Below are 19,363 nucleotides of genomic sequence, written 5' to 3' on the forward strand. Positions count from 1 at the left end.
ATATGACAATAAATCCGAATGAACAACTCAATCTGTTTTGAGGAAAAAATGATCCCACTTAACATGACCACGCAATGAAACTTCACACCTAGATAGGGCGAGAATCTCTGCGGCAGAGTTGAAGAAAAACTTGGATTTAAGGCAGAAATCTGGGCTAGTTGGTGTTTGGATTGAGAGGAAATAGTAGTAGCGCTAAAAAACAGAGACGACAGGTTAGAAGAAGAGAACACAGGCGCTAGACATCAACTCACTTTATTCCCGAAAAAATACCACGAATATATAGCTGACAATAAGGAGCAAAAAAAAATTCAGCAATGAAATCGCATGCGTGACGGCAGTTCCTGAAACAGGAACTTGAATTCTTTAGTACAAAGATAAAAATCTTCTTTCCTCGCACACGATTGCCTTTCCATGTGAATAAGAAAGGCTTCCAATACCTCCCACTCCTTCTGGTCTGCACTTAGATATATCACACGGGAAAATGCTACATCGGCCAAACTGGCCGCTGTATCAACGTTCGCCTCATGGAGCACAAGAATCTGGCAGCTGCTATATCAGGCCCTGGAGACTTGGCGGCACATTGCAAACGATGTAAACATAATGAAAAAACTTGTACCCCTTTTTTTGAGCGCACACGAGTGATATATGTAAGTGCAGACCAGAAGGAGCGGGAGGTATTGGAAGCCTTTCTTATTCCCATGGAAAGGAAATCGTGCTTGAGCAAACCAAACAATCTTTGTACTAAAGAATTGAAGTTCCTGTATCGGGAAGTGCCGTCACGCATGCGATTTCATAGTTGGTTTTTATTTTTGCTCGTGATTGTCACCAATAAATTCGTTGTATCTTTTCAGGAATAAAGTCCGTTGATGTCTAGCGCCTTTGTTGCCTTCTTCTACCCTGTCGTCCCTGTTTTATAGCGCTACTACTATGTCCTCTCAAGAAAAACTGGGAAGCTTAGCCTCATTTATATTCTTTCAGCACCTTTGCATAATCCCAGACTAACAACACAAAACCGAAATGCACTCCTTACTTTGCTTTGACCTGTAAACAGCAAATACAAATGCAAGACCGGATGATCTTAACTGCCCTGCTACTTTGACCGTCTCTCACAGTAAGCATTGCAACCCTCGTGGACTTCGCCGCACACTTAATAAGCCTTAGCATTCTTTGAGCCTCACCCGTTCGGGTCGCGACCTGACTGTTTCTGCTGCGGTACTTAGGCGGCAAAAGGCAGCAGAGGCAATCCTGCCTCGGCCATTGTTCGCTCCTTTACGCCCAGCCGAAATGATGCGACAGCCAAGGCGGGGATAGCGCGGAGAGCTTCTGTCACCTGAGAATGAGCCGTGACTAAACTATTCAGTGGCTTTCAGCACTGGCACCATACGCGTGGTTTTGCCAGCCTTCCGCAGCGAGCGCTTCCCGCAAGGGAACTTCGACAGTGGCAGGCGCACCTTTCTTATCCGGAGCCTGTGACAAATACGCCTATATGGCGGGTCTTTACTGGAGCCCGGTGCATGCGCACGTGAAGTGCCGGGTGATCATGCATGTGATCTCCGGCGCATCCGTGCCCTTTTTCTTTCCGATATTGTGAGAGGACGGCGTTGTCTGACCCTTACCTCAAGCCGATATTCTTTTGAGCACTTCGTATTTATTTTCTTGCAGAGTGGATTTTTTCGTGCGCTCAATAGATTAGTCATCTGCGTCCTTCCCTATATCATAAATTGCATTCTAAGGTTTTCGCACTGCTCCGCGTCAAGAATTTACTTTAGGCGCCAAATTCGCGTTCTGTGAGTTCCGTTCAAACAACCTCGGCTCTTTATCATTGGCTGGCTGAAATTCGGTATCTGCCGACTCAGTCACCGCAAGAGTTTGGCGCTTATCCTCAAGCGTTTCTATTAGAGCATCTTTTGCTTCAATTGGTTGCTATGGCTCGTGTCGGTCTATGGCCCGTGGATTAATGCTTTCCGCATCCGCACAGTTCAGAAGCAACGCGCAGTTACCTCTTCTTCCTCGGCAGCCTCACTACGCGTCGTTTCGGCTACTTCGGCTGTTATCTCATCAGTGCCTCAGCACTCCCGAATCGACCGATTTAGCTTCTGACGACTCACTTCGGAGACTGTGCCCATACATGATATAAGTGAAACAGCGCAAGGCTCCAGGCCTAAGGAGAGAGGGCAGAGACCATAGGCCTTGGGCCTCGCGCTGTTTCACTTATATCATGCATAACCAAATTGCCGATCAGTTTGTGCTTTGATGCCCATACATGTTCTCAGCCGTTTACGACCGGTCTTATTCCTTCATAATACATTGCTCCAGTTAGGGTTGACCAGTAGTTTCTGCGCCCGTGTGGCTCAGAAACAACGCGCCATTAGTGTCTATATCATTAACAGTCTCACATACTGCATCGCTACAGACAACAAAGCGACAGACTCTCGTGCCTTTTTGGCATCTCTTTCCACGATTAGATTTTCTCTTTCTCCTCCGTACCAGTGAGGTGCCCTCTTTGAGGCCTTCACGGCGTTACGATATTCCAACTCTCCCACGATCTTTTTATCATGTCAGGTTCTCCTTCTGGGGTTAGCTGGGTCCCTTTTTCCCAAGCACCGCTTCTTAAATTGACTACTGCTTCTAGCAACTCAAGCTGGAGTCGCTTTTCTCTAACTTCTTTTCCGCTTTTCTCAAGCATTTCTCCTTTCCACTTCCCTAAGGCGTTCCTTCACTTCAGCTTTCCTAAGGCTTTCTTTCTCTTCAGCATTCCTCGTTATGTCCTCCCAACTGTCCACTGTCTCCTCGTCCTCAAAGCCACTGTCCTCGATCGTGTTCACAACTCTCCGTTTCTTCATCATTTTCCCTATATCACTCCCCAATTCTTGAGATATAAAGGTTAGGTCTCTCTTGCGCAGATTTCACGAGTTCATTACTGCCCACAATTGTGACAGCTAGTCTCTAATGGATGTTGGTGCAAAAGCAAGGTTGATTTCAAACAAGCTACTGCAATCATCCTTCACCACCAGGAAGCACAGCACACATTATGCTCAGTCTGCCAATACTCAAGGAAAGAAAGCGATGCACTCGCCAAAACTGGGGCCAGGACACCGCGCAGACCAACTCACAGCTGCCAACCAGCTGCTGTCGCCCAGGTTGCGTGTCGTGCTTAGTCTTGCGTGGAGGATGTCGGTAAAGAACGAGGCCACCGATAATGGACTAGAGAGAGCCGAGAGCGCCAAAGAGGACATTATGCACGTTTATTTTACATAATTACAGTTCTCAGAGAAGCATCGCACCGCATAGTTATGCGGCGGGTTTTATACCCTTCTATGTCCCTAGCTCCCCAATTATGGAACCTTGGCACTGGGATAGTGTTCAATCAAGCCCCGGCCGGCACCTTAGGAAGCACAACAGTGGGCCGCACAACTTTCGATACATACATTTTAAACAATACCACACACGATCGCGACTGGTGTTTGCCGTAAAAAAAGATAAAATCACAAACATGAAGCGAACAAGCCAAATGATATATTTAATTTTTCTTTTGAAACGCAATGAAGAGTCAGTAAAAAGTTTTCTAACAAATTCTTGTACTATGTGGTTATGAGAGGAACACTTAAAACAAAGGGCATTTGGCAGACGATCAAGTATTTTGTAGGGTTTGAAGGTGATATGTCGCTCTGTATGTTTTAATATGTCACTGATCGACGTTTCTTGCGCAGTGTACTTGCATATTGGCTGAGTGCTAGCCAGTTCATGCAGAAATGACGTCATTGCTAATTTCACGTTTTAAAATGTGGCAGAAGCGATAACGATACAGCATGGTGTTCGGAAGTACTTTCTATTTAGGAAAAGGTGCTTGCATGTGGAATTTTCTAGGAACTTATTCCAGCTATTCTTAAAGAGGTTTTTGCAAGATGTGCAATTTTGTTTTGTTTTCTTCTGATGTCTTACACGATACTAAATTACTGTAATTGAGGCGAGAGCTAAAAAACGAATGCTGTGCTGCTGAGATGTGTTTTGGTGGCGATAGCTGACGATTTCGATGAATGAGACCAATAATTTGCGACACTTTATTGGAAATAAATTGGACATGATTGTCCCGCTAATGAACACTATGAAGCAAGCGCTTCATAGTGTTGGTGTAACTTTGCTTTTTTATTTACAATTAAGCGCTTTTGAATTCGCCACAATAGTCTCTGAGCCATTTTTGCGACCATTCGTATAAATCAGAAACCGCGGAATTCAATGTATCAGATGATAACTTATTTATCTCGGCTCCTGAGAAAAAGTCACTCGTATTGTCAGCATATATTATGTACATTGCAGGGTAAACATGTGCACTATATCATTAATAAAAATGTTAAGAAGAAAAGGGCCCAGTATGCTTCCCTGAGGAACACCTTTTCAAAGCAGTTTCATTTCTCGTAAATACCCTTTGTTACTGACAGCTTGTCTCCGATTAATCAAATAAGATAGTATGAGAGATCCTTCGCAACTGCGAAAACCAACAATCAAGCTTTCGGATTAGTAGATCATGATTCAATTCGTAGATTAGTAGACTATGAATAGTAGGTCATGAATCAGCATAAGACGAGGCATTTGTAAAATCTGTGAAAATGCCGGTAACTATTTCATACTGATCAAGGCGCTGCATGCAAGTTCAGGCATTGCAAGTTCAGGCATTGCAAATTCAGGCATTGCAAGACCTTGTAAGTTCAGACTTTCAGCCCTGAACGTGTTCAGGCGTTCTGTCAGTTCGTTGGCCTGCGGATGGCATACAGTTGCCCTGGTGGGAATCCTGGCTTTCCGCCGTTGCCTTTGCGTGGCTGTTGCCGGTTTCCCGCCTTGTTCTTCTCTTTCCCTTGCTCCCGCCTCAGGCGGCGGTGAGGCGGCTAAGCGACTAATCACTGTCATTTGGCCACAGCTCAGCCCCGGCTCCCCAAGGGCCTTTGCCATTGGCGCCTTTTGGCGGAATCTCGGGACCCACTTGGGCGGCCACGCGCCGCGCGACCGTCCGAGCGGAGCCCAGAGAGAGATCTCTCCGAGAGACTTTATATACTCTGCGTCGGAGTGGGTGGCCGCCAGTGCAATCGCCACTTCCTCCAACATTAGCGCGTCGCTACTTTCGCCTCGCAAAATATGATGTTTTTGTGCCTACCAATGGTAGCACATTTTAAACGGGTTTATGGCGGATTTCATTGCTTTATTTTTGTAAAGCTTCTACAACTGCGACAAATTTTTTCTTTCAGCACCCGGAGGAGCTTTCTGTACAGTGCTTCGAATTCCCATGATTATCAGCTGCATTTATTAGGTTTTAATGCCTTTTGTAATTACTAGAACAGGTTATGCACAAAAATGTAAAGGGTGCCCTGCGCACTTTCGTTGTGTCATCTATTGAGAGTATCTGCAAAGATAAATCAAAGCTCAAGAGTGTCATCTACTAACGAGCCCTGTTTATAGCCTTAATAATGAAAGGGTGTCCCGTCGCATCTTTCTCCTGCGTTGTTTCCCGCGCTATGATTACGCTGTCGCAATGGAAAGGGTGTCGGCCGGCTTAAGCATTTCAAACGTAATTTTGTACTAGTGTTAATATAATCTTGAGATTGCTGCTTGTATGTCAATCACTGGTGGTCATCCACACATGTATAATGATTTCCCACGATGCATATGCAAATTCAGACGCTTATCAGTCACTCGCAATTCCACAGGACTTCAGAACAAAGAAGGAATGTCTCTTTGAGCTACTGCTAGCTAAGCCCTTCTTTCGCCCCCTTCCACCCCCCCCCCCCCCCTGATCCCAGCTGACTAATACTGGCAGTCATATTCAAACTGCAATAGCCGCTTTGTCATAAGAAAGTATCTTAATAAGCTTCTTACAGTGTAGATGCGCAAGCAAAGAGCTAAATAGGTTTGTAAAGGCCGCAAGTCCATTCTACATTCCTTGGCCAGGATCCGTCATCTTAGGGCAGCGTTTTCGTGCGGGCAAGGTCCTTTCTTTTCTTTCGCCCGGGGGCGCCACGCTCCGAGCATTTTTTACCTCATTGCAAGGTACACATTACTCATCAAAAATCGGAAATGCCGTGGCGCTGTATATTGTCACGTTGTAGTGACCGCAGTCCAGCGGTAAGGAACACACCAACAAGACTTGGAAACGAAGCTGTTTATTTGGGCTGACTTGCGCCCGCAAAAGAACTGGATCACTCGGCGAAGGCGTAAGCAACAAACATGCTGTTCAGTCGTCGAACTACGAATGCCCGCCGCTCGCGGAAACGCACAATTTAAAGCCAGCAAGGAAAATTCGTGATAACAGGACAAGATCATCCACAGTAATCTGGAAAAACGTAGGTGCAGCTCTTCATGGCTGCGATCAATCGAGATTAGTCAGGTCGCTTCTCGAGTCACGAACAGAAATGATAACACCCCTTTTCTGCGGCCTTGAGCGCGAACGAACGGACACTACAATGATACGTGGCATTACCCCCTTCCCAAAGAAGCACCGCCTCGATGCTTAAAAAAAAATGAAAATCAACCCAGAGAATGCGAACTTCGAGTCCTTCAGCGTTCATAATATAGTTTAAGCCGTACGGTGTGTACGACTTCCGGGCGTGTGCGTCGTCGTTGACATGATGTCGTGCCGGCGGGGAAGACTTCATAGTCGAGGTCACAGATGCGACGGAAAACCCTGTCTGCGGCGGAATGCTTGCGGCCAGATTTGTAGCCTACAGTTATGTCGAATTCTTCAAGGCGCAGGCTCCTACGAGCAAGGCGGCCGGAGGGATCTTTCAAATTGGCTAGCCAGCACAGAGCATGGTGATTGCTCACAACCTTGAATGGTCGTCTGTACAGGTAAGGGAGAAATTTCGACGTCGCCCAAATAATGGCGAGACATTCTTTCTCAATAGTCGAATAGTTGACGGCTTTCGACTGTGAACGGCTAGCGGACGCGATAACTTTCTCCTGTCTTCCATTTTTCTGAACGAGGACCGCTCCTAAGCCGACACTGCTTGCATCTGTATAGATTTCGGTTTCGGCGTTTTCATCAAAGTGCCCGAGTGCAGGATGGGGACTGTAAGCGGCGCTTCAGCTCTTTTAAAGCTTCCTCTTGCGGCCTTTTCCATTTTAAAGGCACATCAGCCTTGGTAAGTGTGTCATAGGTTCAGCGATACGCGAAACGTTCTTGACGAATCGCCCGTAATAAGAGCACAATCCAAGGAATCTGCGTATAGCTTTCTTATCATTAGGCTGTGGAAACTCTGCGATAGCAGCCGTCTTCTCAGGGTCTGGGCGAACTCCATCCTTGCTTACGACGTGACCAAGGAACAGCAGCTCCTCGTAGGCGAAGTGGCACTTCTCTGGTTTCAGTGTTAGGCCGAAGAATTTATAGTTTCAAGCACTATCCGGAGAATTCTGAGGTGGCCTTCAAAGCTTCAGGCAAATTTGCCACTTGAAGCAAGCGAGCACCGTATCGGTTACTCGTTGGAATGTCGCTGAGGCAGAGCAGTGGCCGAATGGCATCACCTTGAACTCGAAGAGTCCATCTGGTGTGATGAATGCTGTCTTTTCGCGATCTCTTTCCTCGGCTTCAATTTGCCAGTAGCCGCTCTTCAGGTCCATCGATGAGAAGTACTTAGCTTTGCACAGCCGATCCAATGTGTCATTGATGCGGGGGAGGGGGTTGACATCCTTCTTCGGAACGCTGTTCAGGCGGCGGTAATCAACGCAGAAGCGAAGGGTGGTTTCTTTCTTTTTCACTGGGACGACTGGTGCGGCCCACGGGTACCTCGATGGTTGGATGACGCCGTCACGTAGCATTTCCTCTACTTGCTTGCGGATAGCATGGCGTTCCAGCGCCGATACGCGGTAGGGGCGCTGCCGAAGTCGTCGGGCGTGTTCGTCTGTTACAATGCGGTGCTTGGCAAGCTGGGTTCCTCGCACATTCGACGCCGATGAGAAGCAATCGCGGTACCTTTGAAGAAGACTGTATTTGGTCTTGTGTGCTCCGGGGTGATGCTCGGTTGATATCAAACGTGGGTTGCTGGCCTTGGTCCGATGGTTCTATGGGTTGGTCGGGGAGGGCAAATATGTATCTGATGTCTGCCAGCTCGTCGAGAAAAGCCATCGTCATACCTTCGTTTAGATGCCGGTATTCTTCGGTAAAGTTAGCAGCACCTGGTCGTGGCCATTCCGGATTTGGGCGACTCCCCTTGCGACGCCCAGTCCTCGATGCAGGAGTATAACTGGGTATTCCCCTCGACGACGCCTTCGGCAGTTTCGATGTCTCCAGTACCTATGCAGGCGACGACACTTGATCGGGGCGGCACGCTCACTGCTGCGTCGAGGACGATTAAGGCAACGTGATGAGCCGCTGTCGTCGCTGCAGTAATGGCTTTGTCCGTGTAAAGCTTGACCGACTTGGATCGAAGGTCGATTATTGCCCGATGTTCATTCAGGAAGTGCATTCCCAAAATCACGTCTCGCGAAAATTTCTGTAGGACCAGGAAGGTTTTAGCATAGGTTCGCCCATTTACTGTAACTCTCGCGGTGCAGCGTCCTCACGGCGTAGTAAGGTTACCGCCTGCGATACGGATCAGCGGGGCATCCCAAGTTGTCACTTTCCTGAGTCGGACAGCGAGTGGCCCGCTCATGACGGAGTAGTCAGCTCTTGTGCGGACCAATGCAGTAACCACGCGGCCGTCGATCGTTACTTCAAGGTCCCTTGTTCGCGTTTTCGTATTACACATTGTCTTCGGTGTACGATCTCGGCTTCATCGAGTAGTGAGGCTGCGGTGGGCGCACTCCAAAGTTACTTCTCTGGGCGGTGGTAAAAGCTCCAAGTCCGGCCGCGTCGTCGTCGTCGTCGATGTTGTCGTTGTTGAGGCATGATCTTGCGTTTTCGTCGATGGAGGATCTTTGTTCTTTTGCTCAGAAGCAACCTCACCTCCAGAGGCTGCTTTATTCATTTAACCTTCGGGTGCTGGGGGAGCTCGACGCACGGCGTAGCCTCGGGTAGGAGATACAAAGCGCGGTGACGATGGCGACGGGGAACATGATAGGTGGCCTGTCGATGAGTATTCTTACCGACGCAAAAACTCCTCTATTTCGGCTGGTCGCTGGCCGGGTCGGGTCCTGGGGCGTCGTAGGAAATCCCTCGGATGCCCATTCTCCTTTATGGGCAGTACCGGAGAATGTGACCGGCTTCGCCGCAGTGCAAGCATAGTGGGCGGCTCTGGTCGGGTGCTCTCCACTCGTCGTATTTCCTCGGCCCTGTGCGGCGCTCGGAGGACGGGCGGGTTGGGGCGAGAGGGCGGCGGTCCAGCGCAGCTGGCTAAGGGCGATAGGGGCTTGGGTCCCGTCGTCGAGGTGCAGGGACGGCGCATTGCTGCAGCGTAAGTCATGACTGGGGGCTCCATGGGCTGCTTGGTGGTTGGTGTCACACCCAAGGCCTGTTGAACTTCGCCCCGGATGACGTCAGTGAGCGATGTAAGCTGCGGCTGCGTTCCCGTTGGCAGAAATCGTCGGAGCTCTTTTCGCACAACTTACGTATAACCTCCCGCAGGTCATTGTTGTTAGCGGTGTCCAGGCAGCTCGCAGAGAAAACGCGCTGCTGGTGGTCATACTGGCGGGCTCGGGCATCAAGAGTTCTTTCCATCGTGGATGCCTCTTCTACGAATTCCGCGACGGTTTTCGGTGGTTTGCGGACGAGGCCGGCAAAGAGTTGCTCTTTAACTACTCGCACAAGCAACTTCACCTGCTCTTCTACCTTCATGTTCGTGTCGGCACGCCGGAAGAGGCGCTTCATCTCTTCAGTATACACTGCAACGGTCTCGTTTTGGTGTTGTATGCGAGACTGTAGCAGCTTCTGGGCTCTCTCCTTCCTCACGACGTTTCTAAAAGTGGCTCCTTGGAGTTTTCCCAGTTCGCAATGCTGGATTCCTCATTCTCAAACCAGATTCTTTCTGGTCCCTCCAGGGCGAAGAAGACGTACAGCGTTGGTCAAAAGTTCCAAGGCCACATGGTCCGGTCTTCATTGATATATCCTGGCACTTAAGATTCCGATAAAGCTACAGAGGTTCTCAAATGGTAGAACGGTCCTTCTTCAATTCTTGACAGACATTTTGAGCTTCGAGGATATCTCAACTTCCCGACTATGCTGCTCAAAAGCAAACCCTGTGGTCTTGGACCTTTTGACTGACCCTGTACCTAAATTTCATGGCATCGTTCCAGTTGTTGAAGACAGCCACGCGGTCAAACTGTTCCAGTCATTCATCGGGGTCGGCGCCAGGCGAAGCGTCGAAGGTTGGTGGCACCCGGGGCTCCTGCAGAATGAATAGAGTCGTCGTCTGGGGCAAGCTCATGGTGGACATTGCTACTTGCTTTCGCTTCCGGGTAGGGTCCGGCAGAGTCCCAAACTCAGGTGCGCTCCCTAGCAGACGTCGGCTTGCGCGGTGGACTGGACTCAGGTCCTGCGGTGGATGACTCAGAGGGCTGGAGGCACGACTTATAGGGTGTGTCCGGTACATGGAAGACTACCGAGCACCTCCATCAGATGTCACGTTGTAGTGACGGAAGTCCAGCGGTCGGGAAGACACCAACAAAACTTGGAAACGAAGCTCTTTATTTGGGCTGACTTGCGCCCGCAAAAGAACTGAATCACTCGGTAGCAGCTTAAGCAACAAACCTGATCGTCATTCGTCGAGCTACGAATGCACCCCGCTCGCGGCATCGCAACATTTAAAGCCGGCAAGGAAACTTCGAGATAACAGGTCAAGATCGTCTTCAGTAATCTGGAAACATGTAGATGCCGCTCTCCATGGGTGCGATCAGTCGAGAGTAGTCGTGTCGCTTCTCACGTCATGAACAAAAACGATAACACCCCTTTTCTGCGGCATTGAGCGCGAACGAACGGACACTACAATGATACGTGGCAATATGATAAGTGAAAACAACCCTTGAGGCCGGAGGGCGTTCTATATTTATTCGGCAATTAACAGCCCCTTTCGGAGAACTACCAGAATTGAATGCCGCGGGGGAGGAATTTCGATGAAGGCCAAATTCCAGAGCACGATGTACAGCGCGACGTGAGTGCACATTCAAGAACCCCAGATGTTTCGAATTTCCGGAGCCCTTCAGTATGTCGTCCTTCATAACCTTAGTCGCTTTGGCACATCAAACCACCATGAACCATAAAGAAGCACTAATGAATTAACCAGGATGGCACGGCGAATTCATAATGCATCAAAACGCGCTTGATGTCAGCGCACCAGCGCTCTGATTTTACGTGCAAGAGCAAACAGTGTCAGCCGAAGGAGTCATTAACTACAGCTAAAATCCGAGACGAAAACCTTTATAACTGCCTCCGCAAAATTATCAGCCCGGTTACCCAGCTATTAGTGGATGTGTCATCATCATCATCAGCCTGTCTACGCCCACTGCAAGGCAAAGGGCTCTCCATACCCTTACAAAAATGGATATCAACTTTCTTTAGCATTTCTATTAACATTCTATTGACTCTACTAACCTTGTAGTAACTTTTACATTTCATCAACAATTGTTCATACAACGTTGGTAGACGTTACTTCCTTGTATGTACTCCTGTCAATAGAAAGTTACTAGAAAATAATTTTTACATTCTATGCACCTTTGACAATACAAAGTTGGTAGACTGTTACTTCTTTGTATTTACTCTTGTCAATAGAAAGTTACTAGAAAATCTGGGTGCAGTTTGACACGTTGAGAGACATAAATGAACAAACTGCATGGTGTTCGAGGTGATTAACACTATCTTGTTCGCATAATCGTGACGACATCTTACCTGATTGCATGGTGGAATGTGTTGCAGCTAGTCAACAACTTCACTATATCGAAAAGCGACCAACATTATTCGCAGCAAATGCGTTTGAATGTAATCAGGATATGGGAAAACGTTTTAAAACAGAAGATATATTCCATTTTAATACTTTATGTACTTTACGTACTGTTGTGAGCAGAAATACTCTAGAAAGTGACAAAACATTTTTGGTCATGCGAATAGATGCCTCAAATCATGCTCTGTAGGCGAACACTTCAAAGCTATTAAAACAACCTTAAACACGAAACAAACATTACGCTCACATTCTCTTAGCCGAACATATTCTATTAACATTCGTTGATAGGAAGTTCATACAATTTCCTTACTGCTTTCTATGTAGTGCTGTCATTAGAAACATACTAGACACCGACAGAACGTTTTATAATGAGATAAATGCCTAAATTAATTAAGTACTCTAGCCTAACACGTCAATGCAACTAAAGCAACCTTGAACACGAAACAAACATTTGCAGTCACATTTTCTTAGGGCATATTTTATCAACATTTGTTTATAGAAAGTTCGTACAATTTTCTTACTGCTTATATACTGCTGTCAATAGAAATATACTACGAACCGGGAAATCATTTTGGTGATGCGAATAAACAAATAAAAGCCTAAAATAATCAAGTACTGTAGCCGACAACTTCAAAGCGGCAACTTAACTAACCTTGAAGACGAAACAAAAATTTGCAATCACATTCCCATAGCCGAGCACACTGTGGTTTTTTAGAAATTTCAGTTCAGTTTTCTCAATGCTAGCTTTACTGCTTTCGCATTTTCGAGTGCGGGGAAAAGGGCAAAGTTAATAACAGAACATTTATCCCGAAATTCAGAAACGTGCCTTGAATTGAAGACATTTAGTGACAATTTTTGATTGTATGAAGTGTACGAAAAAAGTTACCAGCAAACGAAATAATTTTGGTACAAAGTGAATGAATCCATAGAATACTCAAGTTATATAGCCTCGCACTTCAAGGAAATTAAAAAAACTTTCTAAGAAAAAATAGGAGTTAGTGACATATTGTGTTAAATAAGTGCAATGATGACTTCGTTACAGCGAATCAGTTTCACTGATGACTCATTCTACACGAAAACAATGCTTTCTGCTGCGTATTCGGCCTTAAATTCTGTACTCGGGCAGTCATTAAACAGATTTAACATTTCAGAACTAACAAAGAATTTCAGCAGAGCTGTACAACAACTCTGCCAATTCGAAACACGTTGGTGTTGCTTGTTGTAATTCTTGATAGGTCATATTTTAACGTGCAGTTGAACAGTGATGTACCGTACGACGGTGCTAAAACACACTAGCGTTAAGAGCGTTTCGCTCTGAGGTTTCAGAGGGATTATTGTTACGAGCTACAAAAAAATTCAAGTTTAGCATTGCACCGATGTGTTTCCACACTCATTGAATGACATGTTCTCGCTAGCTCAAAAGGCGCCCAAATTATATCACCAGCTTCCTGAACCTCCACCGCAAGCACACTTTCCCTGCACACTGCCCGCCATGCAAAAGTGCCCGGTACACTTTATGCCACTCCACGTGGGAGCGCCCAATTTAAACCCTCGCACTACCCTCCTCCTCGAGCGACCAGCAATGGCTGATAGCACGGGACTGAAAACCCCGCGCGAAAAGGGCCGCACCGCTTCGCGCTCTGAGTAAATTCTGTGTAACGTGTGCAGGCTTACAGCTTCGAGAACTCAAGTTGCTTGGTTCCTCAGCGACTGTACATGCGAAATTTCAGGCAAGGCAATATTAATTTTTATTCATGTTCGGCGGCCGATACTATAAAGAGAAGTATAGAAAAAGAAAACAGGTAACAGCGGCCCGCTGTACTCAACTGCGGTAACAAGGGCTTTGCATGAGGAAGGTGCACGCCAATAGACGATATGCGAAATTGCTTTGCGGTCTGGCAACACCGCGCCCACAACTTCCGGTTTCCATCTTGGCGCTGTCGAGCTCGTCGAGCTGGTGCATCGTTTGCTATGCGTACTTTCTTCTTGCGAGTGGAATTTCAACAGGCAAGCTTCAGCTGCTGCGTTGTTTTCACAGCTGATCTTCGACCAAATGTAGGTGCTTTCAATAAGCGCCAGCTTACTCCTGCCGCATCCTTAGCTTCGCTTGAAGTCTGGCGCTGATGATCGCAATAATCCGCACTCGAAAGTGGGTTGGAAAGTCGAACCGTGACCGTGTGCTGTTGTCGTTTTAATGCTCGCATTAAAGCACCAGTTCAAGCATCACGCATTATCATGGCTATTTTATTCCCAAGTGGACGCGAATTCATCTGGTAGGGTAGCGAGCGGTTATTTTGCGGTGAGTGCGCACGTGTGTTGACAAACTTCTGTGACAGTGCGAACTTTCGTTCGCGCCGATGCCAGGAGCTTCGTGCATTGCAGTATAATCACACAAGACCCTCGACCAGCTGCGTAATTCGATTCCTTTACTGTAATGTGCAATGCGCATCCGCGGTTTTCAACGTCACCGTTTCAGAGCCCGGCGTCGGTTGATTTTCGCCACAATTCGTTGAAACCGCGTCCTGCTCGCAGTCAGTCGACATTAACAAGAGGAAAGTGGGCATGTACATATAATTCAAAATATTGTAAGCAAAGACGCAGCTTTTTTTTTTTTCAGATAAGCACTGAGCCACCGCGGCGGCTTGATTAGAGAAAGATGTCACAGCTGTAGGTGCATGCACGGACTCGATACGCTGGTCAGGCTGTGTGTGCAGGGGCGAAATTAGCATGTTCGGTTGCTTCCGAAACTTAATTAGCTTACTCCCAAACTTGGACAAATGGCTTTGTTGCGAAGCAAGCTGTTGGAGCTTGCCACAATGATAATAAAATCTGATGGCCTGAAGCGTTTTCAGAACACTGTTGCATTTACGTTCTAGCTTTGACATGCGTCCCTCCTTCATAATAAAGTAGCTATATTATTCGCTCCTTTTTTTTAGATTTTGGTCGCCGCAGATATCGAAGGTATAGGAATCCTCAAGAAATAAACCATTCGCACCTCAGTTTTTATACGTAGGGTGTATTGCTTCACAAAGACTCCTTAACGCGCATAACATATGCGTATATGGTCCAGAGAGTTTGCTCGCCCTTCTAAAACTAACTGAACACGGGAAAAACTTAACTGAACACGTAGCAAACTAAGCAGTAATGGGCATATGGTTCTTCGAGTGAACTTATTTCGCCACGGCACAAGCGATTGGCCCGCTCAAAAAAATTACCTTCTCTATAGACCTTTGCAGTATGGGCTCCCTGGGCGCTGCCATATTGTTCACTGGACTGTCGTGAGCACCCCTCGCTAGCACGGTGGAAGCGGCGGCGGAACCGGTTTCCGACAGTCCAGAGAGGAGGCTTTTCGACAACTCCCTCGCCCGATGCAAAGGTCTATTACGTTGTTCAAGTATGCGTCTATATATATTCACGCCCGACCGGAGAGTTGATAAATGCACGAAATCGGCTTCTAATTTTGATCAGAGACAACAAAGGCTGTGGTCCTTATCTTAATTTAAACGCAAATCACCTCGAGAGATTTGTCAAAAATCAGCGCAGAAAGCGAAAGCTGCGCACTGATCCGCGTGCTGACACATGATACCTCGCATGGCGTTTTGTGTTACTAAAACGTTGGGACTGATATATTTGTCGATGCTAGAAGCGTATCCCACCAGGCATCGGGTCCAGGAGCACCGCCGCAGTGCCGAAGGAGGAAGGAAACGTGGGCCGGAGACGGGGAGTAGGGGAAGTGAAGGAAAAACTGTATTTACATTATTTACATAGAGCGGGACTGAGAATGGCTCTCAGTGGAAGGGGAACGTCTTCGTCAACCGTAGTCGACTGGAGCTAGCAGGCTTCTCGGCCACACTCACGGCCGAGTTAAATATCGTCCGGTTTCCCCAGATTCCTGGCTGGGGAATAATGGTCGACGAGCACTGTCCAATCCGATGGACCGAAGGGGACGTTCTTGTTACCACCCACGGCTGGGCAGGTGCGGGTTTTTCCACTCTAACGCAGCTGGGTCGATGAGAGGGGGAGAATGCTGACTCAACCAGCCCAGCGGGAAAGGAACCTCCCGAAGTCTTCCAGCAGGGGAATGAACTTGCCTCCCCGCCGATTTCCCAGAACGCGAGTCGGGGACACAGAATTCTTCAATTATCCGCCAGCGTGACCGGCGCCGCCAAGTCGCCTCCGCATTCACGGTGGTTGCTCGGACAAAAGCTCCTGGGCCTCGCCTGCCTTCGTCGCCGCTATAGTGGTCATCTCCGCTGTGGTCGCTGGGGTTTCTGCTGACAATGGCCCTCAACATTCTTGCTACACTAATCCGCTGAGGCTCGGAGGGGCATTCCAAACATCCCACTTCCCATGGTCGTCGCGGGGTTGTCGACCTTGGTGATTGTTCACGGTAGCTGTTTGATCGGGCCACGTGGTCCGAAGTACGGCTACAACAGCAGGCCTCGATAAATGTTCACGATAGCGGCTTGATCGGGCCCACGTGGTCCGAATTACGGTTACAACAGCAGGCCTCGATGAATGTTCACGGTAGCGGCTTGATCGGGCCCACGTGGTCCGAAGTACGGTTACAACAGCACGTCCGCCGCCCGAAGAGGTCTCGTAGTGGTTGCAGCCAACGCTGCTGCGCGCAGAGACCTGGAGTTGTGTCCGTTCGGCTTTTGGTCACAGCTGAGCCCATAGGTTCTTCTTGCTTCGTTGACAGCTGTAACGAGCTCAACCAGCAAAGTCCAAAGCCCAACAAGCAGAAAGCGCCAAACCGACTTCAAGAACTGCCAAGCTGTTTTCGGTCAACAAAACCTCTTTAGAGAAAATGAGCTGTAGCGTGAAATTTACGTCCTCCTCCGAAAGTTGACATGTTTGACCAAACCAGAATACACAGAGCTTGATTAGTCAAAAGGGAAAAATTTCCTAAAATTTTGGGGGGGCGCCGTAGCACGGTTTATGTCACAGAAAGCCACCGCCCGTGAGAGCACAAAGGGAAGGTGGAGCTGCTGAACATACATACAAAACAGAGAAAAAAAAAATGATTCCCGCTAAAGCAAAAACAAAATACAAATTTGCATAGCGGAATAACGTCTGGGGAGTCAGGAAAGGGCATTACACGGGAAAGCTTCGGCTGAGGCCATCAGCGTTTCCATTACCTCGCACTTTACTGCAACGCATGTAAACTGAGTCCGGCAATGCCAATCTCCAAATTTTCGCTCTCATTTCGCATAGGAGAGTGATATGAACAAAAGACAAAAAAACAAGCATTAAACTCAATATGAGATTATGCGTCATATCTGCTCCTTGCGCGGCCGCGATCCGACAGCTGCTTTAGCAGATGAGACATTGCATAATGCTAGGAATTTCAGCTTGCATTTCTGTACAGGAGAGTTAAATGAACAAAAAGAAACAAGCAATAAACTGAACAAGATTATTCCTCGAAACCGTCCAGAAACAGCGTTACGATTAGGGGAATTTACTGGTTCCTATTCTTCAGCCGCCCTCTGCGCGGCCGCGATCCGATAGCTACTCTAGCAGGTGCAAAATTACACAAGGCTAGAAACTTCCGCTTGGGACCCTGCACTGTTCTTCGTCCAAGTCTCGCGGTTCTGAAGTTTAGCTGACGCTCAGAAAGCAGAATGCGAGAAGGGAGCGAACGAGTGCGAATGCCGTGCCAGCGAATCTGCCTTTCTCGGATTGGGTTCGCGCGTTGCGTCCCCTTAGCTTGTGTTCCCTTCAAGCGGCGCGTGCGAACTCTGGAGCGCTGAGGTGCCAAATTGGGGCGGGTAACCGGTTGTCCGGTTTTCTGTGCAGCAGTCAACATGAGGCGCACTTTCCCCTTAATTAACTCTTCCCGTTTGGCCCCCTCTTTACGCTGCCGCTCCGTGGAAACCCTCGCTGTTGGTTTGCGGGGCGCGTCACTAGCCATCGCGGAACCGTCACAGGTTAAGTCGTCGGCGTTCGCCTCATTTCCAATTTGTGATCCAGCCTGTTTTGGCTCACTACCGTGAGAATTTATAAGGCTTACAGGGCCAAGTTTGCCCTCTTCACCCGCGTGCTCTGCTGGCGCTGCGAATTCTGGAGCCCCCGAACTGGTGAGGACCTGCGCAGCGTTATCTCCAAAACTAAGGCCCTTTTCTTTCGGCAGCATATCCAAGCGATTTGATAAAATCGAGGGATACTGCATAGGCAGGTTTTGGGAGACGGCTGCCTTGGTCAGACGCAGCTCGAGCGGGCTCTCGATCGCGACGCGGGCAGTAAGTTGGTCGTGTTGGATACCTTTCCTATCCTTATACTGGCGGTACAGCAGGCCAGAACGGAGCTGGAAAGGTATGTTCTTCCGTAACACACCTATGTCACTTTGGTGACTCAAGTTGCGTAGAGATTGGTCTTTCTCTTGCTCAGCGGTGAACGTTTCTCTGTCCACACGAAGGAGTTCGAGAAAGCCATCTGAGTGGGGCAGCACTAGATTCGTATTCAGTTCCTCACCTAGCCCCAGCTCATCACTTGCGCCTGCTTCGGAAGACTCACTATAGCTTGCACTACTATCGGTGCTCTTTACCCCTGTGCTACTAGTGAGTAAGTCCTGGGCTGGCTCGTCATGTGGTAACGCGGAGCCGTCACAGCTTAAGTCGCCGGTGTTCGTCTCATCCACAGTTTGCAATAAAGCCTGCTCTAGCTCATCACCGCGAGAATTTACAGGCCTCGGGCTTACAGGTTGAGGTTTGCCCTCTTCAACCACGTGCTCTGCTAGCGCCGCGACCTCACGAGCCTTCGAAATGGTAAGGACCTGCGCAGCGCTATCTCCAAAACAAAGGCCTTTTTCTTGGGGCAGCATATCCAAGCGATTCGAGAAAATCGAGGGATGCTGCTTAGGCAGGTTTTGGGAGACGGCTGCCTCGGTCAGACGCACCTCGAGCGGGCTCTCGATCGTGACGCAGGCAATGGGCAAAGATACGCAGTTTTCATTGCCGACTTTAATCTCTTTTCGCGCCGAAACCTCCTGATTTAATGTCGAATTCCTCTCGGCGCGCTTCGCCAGTAAAATTTGCAACTCCAAACGCATTAAAGCAAGTTGCTTTTCATCGGCTTCCTTAAGACGAAGACGTTCTTTTTCTATCCTGACGGCCTTCTCCTTGCGTTCCCTTTCAACCCTGTCGGCCTCCTCCTTAGCGTTCCTGATTCCCTCCTGAATGAGTTCCCAGGTCTCCCAAATTTTGTCACCCTCCTTAGCACCACATTCCCTAATAGCCTCAATCAGCTGCGGCTTTCTGTGACTCTTCCTGGCCTCAATACCCAGCTTTTCACACAGCAACATCAACTCTGGCTTCTTTAGCTTGCTCAAATCCATGGCAACTTCCGAACGAGGACTTTCATAAAATAAGCTGCTACGTGAAATGCTTAAGCGAGCACGTGCAGAAAAACAATCTACAGGAAGTGATAAATTTCCAGAGTTATCAAGCCTGGTAGATTCTTAAAGAAAGTCAAGCGCTCACCACTGCTGAAGCCAGGACCAAGCGTGG

This window comes from Amblyomma mixtum, chromosome 10 (genome assembly GCF_055824585.1).
Source record: "Amblyomma mixtum isolate Tamu chromosome 10, ASM5582458v1, whole genome shotgun sequence".
Classification (NCBI taxonomy): Eukaryota; Metazoa; Arthropoda; class Arachnida; order Ixodida; family Ixodidae; genus Amblyomma; species Amblyomma mixtum.